The 12,721-nt window shown below is 36.9% G+C and overlaps 1 protein-coding gene and 1 long non-coding RNA gene across 13 annotated transcripts in view; one reads left to right on the top strand and one right to left on the bottom strand.

The window, feature by feature from the left end:
* ENOX1 (ecto-NOX disulfide-thiol exchanger 1) overlaps nt 1-12,721 on the top strand; it is a 545,438-nt gene that overhangs the window by 264,671 nt on the left and 268,046 nt on the right. For 11 of the 12 annotated variants that reach the window (XM_039251548.1, XM_039251538.1, XM_039251540.1 and 8 more), the window contains one exon: nt 11,330-11,473. The gene's annotated coding sequence lies outside the window, so the exon portion shown is untranslated. Of the gene's footprint in view, nt 1-11,329; nt 11,474-12,721 lie in introns of those variants that run through there. The other variant, XM_039251550.1, reaches the window with a different exon arrangement.
* On the bottom strand, nt 10,791-12,630 carry LOC120244809. The gene is made up of 2 exons (XR_005531646.1): nt 12,197-12,630; nt 10,791-11,084 (listed from the first exon to the last, which is right to left on the bottom strand). It is a non-coding gene; the product is annotated as an uncharacterized LOC120244809 (long non-coding RNA).

The following is a 12,721-nucleotide window of genomic DNA, read 5'->3' as shown; positions in this document are numbered from 1 at the left end:
TTTATGGATCTGGCTTCTTGGCTTTAATATTAATAGAAACCTAGAAAGGCATGGGATAAATTAATGTGATCAGTTTGCCATCCTGACCTGGCAACATCTAGAACCAATATAACTTTCATATATTTTTAAAGTTACTTGTGAAGTTAAAATGTAAAATAATTTGGTACTATTTCACCAAAGGACAGCTATAAGTTCTTTTATGTATTTGTTTCCTAAGAGAATCTGTATTATCTCACTGGCTTTTGGAGGAAGAGTGGTTTTGGATATTTACCTTTATTATTTATTTCCCTAATGGTGTCCTGTGTTTTCTTAGATGTAATTGGTATAGCTTTTATTAATGATGTTACTAATAAGTTGCTCTTGTTTAGCCCATTTCTTAATATTGTTGATGTGTAGTTTCAAATCCAATCTAGACTATATTTCACAAAAGGGAAAATAAAGTCAATTATTAAAATAAATATAAGGAGTACAGATTTCCAGTAAATCCAAACATAAATGTGTGGTCTGATACAATAGATGCTTTTTAAAAGTGTAAAAAACCCAAACAACCTTTTCATTTTTAAACAATTTTAATTTTTTACCAAAGGATTAGAAAGATAATACAGAGAGGCATCTGGGTGACTCAGTCAGTTAAGCATCCAACTTCAGGTCAGATCGTGATCTCACTGCTTCTACATTAGAGCCCCATGTAGGGCTCTGTGTTGGCAGCTCAGAGCCTGGAGCCTGTTTCAGATTCTGTCTCTCTCTCTCTCTCTCTCTCTCTCTCAGCTAAATAAACATTAATTTTTTTAAAAGAAGAAAGATAATATAGAAAATTTGTGTATACTCTTTACCCAGATCCCCCTGATGGTACCTTTGCTATGATTACGTAACCTTGCTATACTTATCAAAACTAATGAGTTAACATTGGTACAGTACAATTAATTATAATCCATACTTTATTTAGACTTCACTAGTTTTTCATTTCTTCCTTTTTCTGGTCTGGGATCCCATCTAGGATACCACAGGGATTATATCCCCTTACTTTCCAATAATCTGTGACAGTTTCACAGTTTTTCCCTGTTTTTTTTTTTTCATGACTTTGACAGTTTTGAAGGTTACTAGTCAGATATTTTATAGAATTTTTCTCATCTTTTTTTCCTGATGTTTTGTCATGATTGAACTAGGGTTTTGGATTCTAGGGAACAATACCAGAGGAGAGGTGCCCTTCTCATTATATCAAAGGTACATGATATCAACGTGACTTTTACTGATGATATGAACCTTGATCACTTGATCTGTCTGCCAAGTTTCTTTACAGGTACTATTTTCTTTTTCAATATTATATTTATTTAGAACAAGTCTTTAAGTCTAGCAACAGTCAAGGGGAGAGAAATTAAGATCTATCTCCTTGGATAGAAGATTATCAAAGAATTTTGGACATAAAATGACTACAGTAATTTTAATATTTTAGGGGGCTTCTTGTAGGCTATCATGTTCTTGTTTAAGTGTTTGCCCACTAGGATTTTAGTATTCATCTTTAAATCTTGTCTGTAACAATTACTACTGGGTGTTCTAGTTACTTTCTGTTTCTCTCCTTCCTTCTACACTTTGTTTGAAATTCTATAAGAAGACTTGTCTCTTTTCTCCCATTTGTTTATTTATTCAATTATTTTATATCATTATGGACTCATGGATATTTATTTTATTTTTAAGTTACATAGTCCAATGTTATTACTATTTATTTTGTTTCTCCAATTGGTTCAGTTTGGGCCATTGGGAACTCTTTCAGGTTGGTTTCTTTGCTTTTGACATGCCCAATAATAGTCTTTATTATTGTCATTAGTTTTAACACTTTCATGCTTCCTGGCATTATAAGATGCTCCAAGCTTATCCACAGTAGATGTTTAGAGTAACCCACAGAGTGGACAAATCAATAATCTCAGAATATTTCTTTAATGTTAAACAAGTATGCTTGATGCTATGGAGAAGTTAAAGATGTAATTTCTGCCTTCAAGGAGTCTATTTTCAGAGATGTATTAATGAAAGATAATGAAAAAATAAGGCAGTATAAGATTAAATCAGTAAGAGCTTAGAGAGGCTCATCACAGAAGAGAAAAATACAACATTTAGCTAAATATATCAAGAAGAAAGTCAGGAGAGATGTATTTGATGTAGTAAAGTGAAGTGAAAAGAAAAAGACACAAGTCCAAGAATTGTTACTGTATGATGAGAGAGGCAATAAGAGACAAAAAAACATCATCTTAGATGAAATGGACAAATTTCTTATTTAGTAAGATGAAATCTACTAACATTGATATAAGAAGAAATAGAAAACAGCAATAGCTCTATATTTGTTAAATAAATTGAATTAATACTTAATAGCCTTTGCACAAAGAAAAATTTGGATCCAGGTGGTGTCAGGAGTGAATTCCTTCAAACATTTAAAGAAGAAATAATACAAATCTGAAGGAAATAGAGAAAATAGAGTTAGTGACTACACTTCCCAAGTCATTTTCTGAGACCTGCATAGCTTGAATACTAAGTTCTGAGAAGAAACACTATAAGAGAAAATTATACATTTGACATCCCTTATAACTACAGATACAAAAATATTCAATCCACAGTTATATTTTTAAAAATGATACATCATAACCAAGTTGAATATATTCCAAGTATGCAAGTATGTATTTAACATCAAAAAACCAGTCCACTGGGGCACCTGGGTGGCTCAGTCAGTTAAGCAACCAACTCTTGATTTAGCTCAGCTCATGACCTCATGGTTCTTGGAATTGAGCCATGCATCAGGTTCTATGCTGACAGCATAGAGCCTGCTTGGGATTCTCTCTCTGTCTCTCTCACTCTCTTTCTCAAAATAAATAAAACAGGATAAAAATCATGTGACTCTATCGATAGACCTAGAAGTAATATTTGACAAAATTCAGCATCTAATCATGATAAAAAGTGTCAGCAAAACTATGAATACAAGGGATCTTTCTTAATCCAATAAAGGATAGCTATGAAAAATCTACAGCTAACAATGTTGAAACAGTGAATGCTTTCCTCCCAAATCAAGAAGAAGGCATAGGTGTCTGATTTCACTGCTTCTGTTCAGTACTGTCCTGAATGGAGGTCCTACCCAAAGCAATAAGAAATTTTTAAAGCTTACAGACTAGAAAGGAAGAAGTAATTAAATTGTCTGTATTTGCAAATGTCATGATTGTGTATCTAGAAAATCCTATGGAATCTAAAAAGACCTAATTGAACTTAGCAAAAATTGATTTAATTTCAAGGTCTCAGAATTCAAGTTAAATATAAACTATCAATTCTATTTCTATACACCAAGAAACAGTTGGAAAGTGCAATTTAAATCAATACTGGATATAATAGTAGAAAACCATGAAGTAGTAATGTACTTAAATAAATAGTACAAGACCTATCCACTGAAAATTATAAAACATTTCAGATAAAAATTAAAGAAGATTTAAGTAAGTGGGGGAGATATATCATGTTCTAGAATGGAAGACTAAGCATTTAACAAATGTTGGGTTTTCCTAAAATAATGTACAGTTATAACATAGTCCCCAAAGCTTTTGTTGTTGATGCTGTTTTGGGGTTTTTTTTGTGTGTGTTTGTTTATTTGTTTTTTTGGTAAAAATTGACAACTTCTAAAATTTATATGGAAATACAAGGACTTAAAAGTATGTAAACATTTTTCCCTTTATTTTTTTTTACTGAGGCAAACATTTTTGAAAGAAAGAATGTCAGTTTTGGGGGACTCTCACCCCCCCAAAAGACTTCAAGACTTCTATAAAATACTTCTTAAAATAATTAAGAAAATATGGTATTAGATAAGGATAGACAAGTGGATCAATGGAACAGAATCAGCTGTCAGGAAATAAGCAATTATATAGTTAATTGATTTTCAACAAAGGCACCAAAGCAATTTAGTGGGATAAAGGAAAGGCTTATCAACAAAAGATGTTGGAACAGTTTATTAACTGCATTGAAACAAAATGAAACTTAATGCCTACCTCACACAAAAGTTAATTCAGAATATATCATAGACTTTTACATACAAGCAAAAACTGTAAAGCTTCTAGAAAAAAGTGTCAGACTATGTTTTAGAAATATGGCAACTCTATCTTAGGGTACCAAAAGCACTAACACTATAGAAAAGAAATTGAAAAGAGTGGACCTCACCAAAATAAAATTTAAAAAAAAAAATCCTTCCCATGAACAGACATTGTTAATAGAGAAGCCACAGATTGGAAAAATAATTTGCAATACATATGTATGACAAAGGAATTGAATCCAGAATATATAAACTTTACAAGTTAATTTAAAAAGACAAAGAACACCCTTCCCATAAAGGACAAATGGACTTGAACAAAACCTTCACAAAAGATATTACCATGTACAAAAAATATTTGAAGATGTAATAATGACATTATTAGCTATAAGGGAAATGGAAACTTAAGTACCGGTTCTTGCCCACTAGAATAGATTTAAAAAAAGCACTGATGACACCAAATGCTAGTGAGGGCATGGGAATGTAGAGACTCTCATACAGTGCTGGGGAAGGGTAAAGTAGTAATAGCCATTTTTGGAAAACAGGTAGTTCTTTTGAAACTTAAGCATGCACCTGCCCTATGCAGAAATATCATGCCTACATGATAAAAATAAAGGATATAGCCACGAAAAGTCTTATATAAGAGTGTTCATAATAGGAATGCCTGGGTGGCTCGGTTGGTTAAGTGTCTGATTCGATTCCAGCTCAGGTCATGATCTCACAGTTCCTGAAATCAAATCCCACATTGGGCTCTGTGCTGTCAGCTCGGAGCCTGCTTGGGATTCTTTCTCCCAATCTCTCTTCCCCTCCGCAGCTTTCTCTCTCTTTCTCTCTCTCTCAAAAGAAATGCATAAACTTAAAAAAATGTTCATGATAGTATTGTGTTTGATGGCCCAAACTAAATCGACCTTAACGTCCATCAAGAGGTGAATGGATAACAAATTATGGTGTTTTCATACAATTGAATACTACACATCTATACAGTAGAGTAATTCTTATGAGTTAACTAATACAGTTAACAACAAGAATAAATCATAATCATTATATTGAGCAAAAGAAACAAGACAAAAAAATATATACTCTATGATTCTATGTATATATACTTCACATATAGGCAGAACTATCTACAGTGACACCAATCAGAACTCCCCTTCTGGGAGGACTTGACTAGAGAAGAGCTTTCAGGGGTGACGGAAATTCTCTTTATCTTAACTGGTATGTAGGTTCCCTGGGAGTATATCTTTGACAAAGCTCATTGAAGCGTACACTGAAGATCTGTGCCTTTTACTATATGTAAATTATATCCCAGTTGGAAAAAAAATAAAGACCTAGTCTTTGATATTCTGAACTAATCTTTGGGGAAAGATTGATCAAACCTTGGGTTCTCAGCATTCATAAACACAGGAAGGAATGTGACATTTCTCAAACTCAGCATAGCTCAAAGCAGAGTTCATTATTGCTTTCTACTCCCCAGGCAGGCAGACACACGCCTGTTTCCCTCTGGAAAAACACTGTATTTTGTCAGTGTTCTTACACTTTTCCCCAGGCCCTGGCTCAAAATATTCTTATAATCTTTGACTACTTCTTTTATCTTAGTATGAATAAAAGAAATTCCATCAATTAGGTGGAATTCTATTCCCTTCCTTTTTCTTCTGTCTAGCCCTTCCTCCGTGTTTTCACCACTAACTCTAACTCACTCCCTTAGCAGTAGCCCTGCCTTTTCCCCCCCTAACTCTGAACACTGATGCCACGTTCATCTTCAGGAACACACACTCCAAGTCAAAGTCTGTCTGATACAAAACCCTGCCAATAGCTCTAAGCCACACTACAGAATTTCACACGTGCACCTCTGGAGTTCACACTGGTCTTCTTCTCCAACTCCTGAAAGTCTCCACTCCAGTCTCCAAATGTGCCACAGTTTTCAGGTCTACTTCTTTGCTCACCATTGAAGACATATACACGTCATCTTACAATCTTCATATTTATTTGTATCCTTTTTGAATATGCCTGTAACTACAGACAATGAATTAGTTGGGGGGAATTACGTCCTTCCTGTTGTTTTGTTTTGCTTTGCTTTTGCTTTGGCAGCAGGTGGTTATGTGAAGACACTGCTGCTGATGCTTTATCACTTACTCGTGAGTTTATTTAACAAATAGGTACTGAATACGTGCCATATACCAGGCTTAGTATTGGGAGCTATAAGGCTCTGATTAATCAGAGAGGAATTTAAAAAGGAATTATAACTCAGTCTGATAAGTACTAGAGCAAGGAGGAGTCTCGTATCAGTTATGCAATTAGTTTGACAGGTTATCCTGAAACTTAGCAGAGGAACAGAATCAATAGTGTGTATATCATGTATGTGCATACTTATATACATACACACACACACATATGCACATATACATCTATAGCTCTATTTATTGAGAGAGAGAGAGATTATAAGGAGTTAGCTCATGCTATTATGGAGACTGGTGGGTCCAAAATCTGCAGAGCAGGCCAGCATCCTGGAGATCCGAAGAAGAGTTATGTTTCAGTCCACAAGCAGAATGTCCTCTTTATTGGGATTCTTCAGTCTGTTTTCTTTCAAAGTCTTCAGCTGATTGGAGAGTAATCTTCACATTGTGGAGGGTAATCTGCTTTATTCAACGTCTACTGATTTAAATGATAATTTCATCTAAAAAAAAAATACCTTCACAGCAATATCCAGATTGATGTTTGACTGAGCATCTGAATACTGCGGTCTGCCCAAGTTGACACATAATGTTAACCATCACAATTGGGAAGGGGAATCCTCCAGCTCACAGTTTTTCACAAGTCTCCAGTCAAGGTGTTGGTCTAGACTCATGGTCATCCTGCCTGAGGCAGGATCTACGGACCCCCTACTCGACTGGGGGAGGATTCATTTCCAGGTTCACTCAGCAGTTGGCTGGATTCACTTCCTCCTGTGTTGGACTGTGGGCCTTAGTAGTTATTTGCTGGTCATTAGCTGGAAACTTCCCTCGGTTCCTTGCCAAATGAGCACTTTACTGGGCAGTTCACAATGAAACAGTTGCTGTCATCAGAGTCAGAGCACAAGAGAGATGTCACTTTCCGTCACTTTTGCCATAGTCCATTCATCAGAAGTCACTAAATCCAGCCCACACTCAAGGTAGGGAGGAGGAGATTACACAAGGGTGTGATACTAGTATAGAGTCAAGCAAGAGAATCAGTGGAAAATCGTCTCTAGTTTAAAATATTTTAACCCTATAATGAGAAGTTAGAAGAGGGATGAAATATTGTTGTGGCCTAGAAAGATTCTCTGAAGGTGAGGCTTCTAGTGTGCTGTGAAAGGTGGGTTGATACACAGAAGAGAAGGCAGAGCAGAGGTTAACAAGTGGTATACATCTGCGTCACCTGTGGAGCATTTTTAACAGTGCCCAGGGTGATACCATTCACCCGCTGATTCTAGTTCAGTAGACTTGGATGATTGTGATGCACCTCTAGTTGAGATTCCCTATAATATCATGAACAAACCACTTCTATTTGACCCAAGGGTGTAGGTCAGAAACAGTCTGTTTTAAAGTTAGAGAGGATGGTGGTAACATCTGTTCTTAATGAGGAGCTTAGATCTGATCTTTGAAAATATAGGGACCTATTGTAGGTTCTTCAGTAGTGGATATACTTAATTAGAATTGGATTTTATTTCATTTATGTAGTTCATTCATTTTTTTTCTTCAGATATTTATCACCACCATAGATCAGTCAGAGAGGATGACTAACCTTTTAATTGTTTTCGGGATGAGCTACAAGAAGTAAAACCAGCTAGAAGAAGCTTATGATAGTGCATGAAGTATAATGTCATGAGTTGGATGAATGGGAAGATGAGTTGGTGGGGTTTTCTAATTCAGTGGAAAGGATAAAGAAGAGTGGAAAGGGAAGGATGCTTCCCGGTATTTTGCAGGTTCATTCTCCTCATGCAGACTTCCCAGGGCCAGAAAGCAGGGAGGATGTGGGAGAATTCAAGCCTTATGTGCTTTCGGCACTTCTGTTTAGTATGGTATTATATGGGTCTGACAAGGACAAAGTAGCATGGCTTAGTAAGCCAAGGCTCAGTAGGTCCCTTGAAAAGGGACTTCAGAGGGACTACATTTTAAATCTATAAATGATGAGATTCCTGCTAAGCTTCTTTTGAATTGAATAAAGTCCAGAGTATGGGGGAAATAGGAATGTTCATTAATGGGATAAGACAACATTTCTAAATGAACGATGCAAAATCAAATAGAGTCTTTGTTTTCACTGCTTCTAGAAAATCAAAGTCACAACCACTCTGTGGCTCTGTGCTTATAACAATATAGTACATCTTTTATTATACTTTCCAGAATAAAAGGGTGTATAGTTCTGCTGCACAGTGACAGACATGTTTTCTTGAACAATACCCTGTAAAGGTCACATTGGAGATTTGAGTCACAAGCCCTATGATTTAAATTCAAAGCTAAGTTTAAAAATGGTGTGTCTAGAGCTTGCCAAGTTCCATTAAAAGCCATAGTGTCATTTTGCATTACAGTTGAATAAAACAGGATTCAGTGAGATATTATATCTTTCTTAGTAGCAATACATATATTTTCTTCTTTGTAACATTCCCTCACTGTGTTGTTATGGTAGATACCTACTTTCACACCAAATCCTGGGAAATAATGTCTAATTTCATGGCCTTGTGTTTTTTTCCACTAAAGTAGCTCATTTTCTAGCTTTTCAATTATCTTCAGAGGATTTTTCTAAAAGCCTAATCATTTGTGTGTGTTTAGCTATGGTTGATCTTGAATGCTACCTTTCCCACCACAGCCTTCTTGATTCCCTTCATCCGTTACAAAGAGGATCTCCAACTTACTAAAGCTTTGGAGCACTTTTTGCCTCACTGACGTCATCCTGGTCTGTTATCTAGCAACACAGTAGTATTACTTCTCTGTGACATTTGATGGGTCCTTACTATGTGCCGGTCATTTTGCCTAACATTTTATATAGGTTATCTTACTTCATGCTCATAACACCCTGCATGGGAAGTACATCATTTCTGCATTTTGCAGATGAGAAAGCTGAGGGTAAAGGGTTAAATACATTGCGCCCTCACCACCCCCACCCCCCACCCCCCTATCATACAGCTAGTACGTGATGAAACAGGAACACCCTTAGGTAGTCTGGTCCAGACCCCATTCTTTCAAATACTTATTAGTATGCCCTTCTTGTAATTTTTGACATCCTACTTATATCCCCCTCCACGAAAGTTAACAGGCTTGAGAGGAGGACTATCTTGCTCATTTCAATATTCCTGGGGTTTTCTGACTTACTGATTGACTCATATGTAAATGAGCGATCAATAGTGGCTGAGTAAATACTTGAAAATTGCCATTGGGATTTTATGGGAAACAGATTCTGCAGGGTTAGGCCTAGAACCTTAAAGTTTGCATCTGAGTGATATAAAGAAAACAGAATGCTAGTGTATTAAGAGTTTCTATTTATTTTTATTCCTGTCATTTAGATTAGATCCCATGGTCCAAATACTGTTATTCCCTGCTCTTTGTCAAGCTCTTCTTCCTTCTTTTATGCAAAGATAAACTAGCTCTGTTTGGCTCTGTTCTTTTTTCCCCCATGTAATAATCCCAGGCTCCAGTCCTACGGAACTCTGGAAATACTATCAATCGCTTTGTCCCCTATGTCTTTATTCATGACTTAAGCTTTTGTTGCCTAAAATAAAATAAAAACTTTTCTTAAATTACGAGTGAGCTTCCTGCTCCATCGTTCTCAAAGCTTTTCTCCCCAAATGCCGTGTGGACTTGAGCTCAAAGTCCCAATACTCAGAAGTCAGTGGCATTAAAAGCTGGAACCTTGAGGGAGATTTTGAAGTGGTTATTGGTGGGCAATGACCCTGAAACACCCTGTAAGAGGGGGCGCTGGGACAGCTGGTGGAGGGTAGGCTGAGGGGCTCTCTGTTGGCACTGGAGCTACTGGAAAAACATAGACATTTGACTAAAACTGAGAATGGAAACCTAGACGGTGCCCCGCTGAGCCCTCCCAGGCACCTTCGGCCGTTAAGATGGACAGAGCCCTGAGGAGATACAGGAATTCCACTCAGAGATGCCACAGAAGGCGTGGCTTCCATTCCCAACTGTAGCAGGAACTCCCTTAGTGGAAGGCAGTGTTCTCTTTCACTGTTACAGGGAAGGGACAGTGGGTTATGCGGAGGCACCAGAGGAAGAAGACAGGGCTGCTATCCTTGATGTAACACAACACACAAACTGGCAACGTCACATTAGCAGGGGGGCTGCAGACTTTCTGATGAGTCTTCTCACTTTGCATAAAGAGCAAAGATGGGAGAAAGGCTGCCCTGCTTAGACCTGGGGGTCTGGATTTCCTGTGACTCCATTAAGACAGTTCTCTACATAAAACTAAAACAAATTAGGAAAGAAAATGTCTTAACTTGTGATATTTGAATTAATTTAATAAACTGCAGTATTTTCTGTTCTCTTGTCAATTCTGTTTGTGAAATATCTTTTTTCTAGGGGCAGCTGGGTGGCTCAGTCGGTTAGGCCTCCAACTTTGGCTCAGGTTATGATCTCATGGTTCACGAGTTCCAGCCCCGTGTCAGGCTCTGTGCTGACAGCTCAGAGCCTGGAGCCTGCTTCGGATTCTGTGTCTCCCTTTCTCTCTGTTCCTCACCCACTTGCACTCTATCTCTCTCTCTCTGAAAAATAAACAAACATTAAAAAATTACAAAAATATATTTTGTAAATCACATAGGCCACAGAGTGAAATGAGGGAAAGAGCCAGCCATGAAGCCTTTGGACTTTTACAGACCTGGGTTCTAAGCCCGACATCAGGAGTCTGTGCATTAGTTTTCTCATCTGTAAAATGGAGCCAGTTCTCTCCCAACTGCAGGCCTGTGGTTCAAATTAAAGAGCCCATATACATGCAGGCCCTTGATGTGCTGGGAGGCATCCCTTAAATACCAATGTTGCCGCCTGTCTTCATGCCCCGTGTACGGTTCTTCAATCCTACCCTGCTTAGATAACGAGAAAAGTAGAGTTAGTAACACACACCTGATTTTTAAATGTTTTTAGATACAGAGCTGAGAGATGTCCCACCCTGCCATTTACAAATAAGATTTGGGGGGCACAAGGCTACAGAAATTCATACCATTGTATTAATAATAGTAATTGGTGCTAATACAGACAATGATGGCTGGGACTGGCAGTAATGATACTTGGATACTTCCTAATAGTATGCTTTTTTCTTTCCTTTCAGAAGCACTTGGCATGTCAAAGCCACACTGTCTTCTGTGGGACTCCCTTTGTGAACAGCTTCTATTTAAAAGACTCTTGTGAATACATTGTTTCAACTACTTTCTCAGAGAACATATTTGTCTTCTGATCTGCTGGAGGTCTTAAGGTTTGTGTTAATTTTTTTTTAAATTTCTCTTAGTGAAGATATTAATTTTGAGGGATATTTTAAAAATGGATAATAGTCCTACTCCATTGTAAAAAGAACTCTGTAAGTAGATTATGCACAGTTTGTAATCCTTTGATTTCATTGGGAGACAGATAAAAATGAAAAGAAATTTGATATGCTGCTTCTCATACTTACTATTGTATACTCTGTAGAATATTACAAGGATATTAGAAATACAATATCCCCCCTGTTGGCTTACAACAAATTTTATTTTTGGGTTCATAAATTCTAATAGAATAGATTTAATAAATTTATAGTGAATGTCTCTATATATCAGATTTTGTTAAGTGCTATCAATTAGTTAGAGACCTTGTAGATAAATTCTGTTTCGAAGCATTAAAAATCAAAATCTCATTTGTCAATATCAACTAGTATTATTATTATGACAGCTTTTAAATTATAAAGCCTCAGTGGCCAGGGTGTTTTCATTTAGCTCTACCAAGGGATCTCACCCTGTGATTTATAACGATAGAGCAGGGTTGTTGTTGTTTTTTAATATGTGTATATTAACAGCTTGAAAAATTGCTAACAATATTGTTGTTTACTCGATCAAAAAACTTGCTAGCAAAGCAAGCATTTTATTTTGAAAGTACATCTTTTGCTGTTGAGATAGTGCCAAGTAAAACACTTTTATTTTGAAAGTACTTTCTGACAAAGACCTACCCGAAGGCTGAATTCGATCCATGCATCTTTCATAGATGGAAAAATAAACAGGGGTGAGGGTAAAGCCCGGTACATTGAGTGGACAAAAACTCAATGAAGAGCAAGGGAGAAGGAACATAGTATTTTTCCTAGAACGACACGTCTTTTTCCACAGGCATTTATTTCATTTGGTTGGACTTTTATTCTGTCCAGGGTGACAAATGTTTTCTCCTCTAATGGCCCTTTTCTGTGGGTTTTCTTTTATTTCTTTTATTTCTACTGAGAAATCAAAGTAGATTTCACTGCAGTGCTGGGCTAGATTCCAGTTTTCCCTTTGCACCCTTCTTTGTTGTGCCTCATGACTGACGCACTTTGAAGAGTTAGGCACGCAGGACGCATCGGAGGAGAGGGATGGGAAGTTGTGCCTCCATCTTTAACTTTCCAGTCTGTCAATTTGGTAGCAAATCATAGTGTATAGAAACCTAATAAGTGTATCCATAGAAACAGAGGTGCTAGAGAGGACTTCAGAAGTTACCTAAACGTTCT

Source organism: Hyaena hyaena, unplaced genomic scaffold (genome assembly GCF_003009895.1).
Source record: "Hyaena hyaena isolate Hyena2069 unplaced genomic scaffold, ASM300989v1 scaffold_394, whole genome shotgun sequence".
Taxonomy (NCBI): Eukaryota; Metazoa; Chordata; class Mammalia; order Carnivora; family Hyaenidae; genus Hyaena; species Hyaena hyaena.
This window is presented reverse-complemented; position numbering and strand designations above follow the sequence as displayed.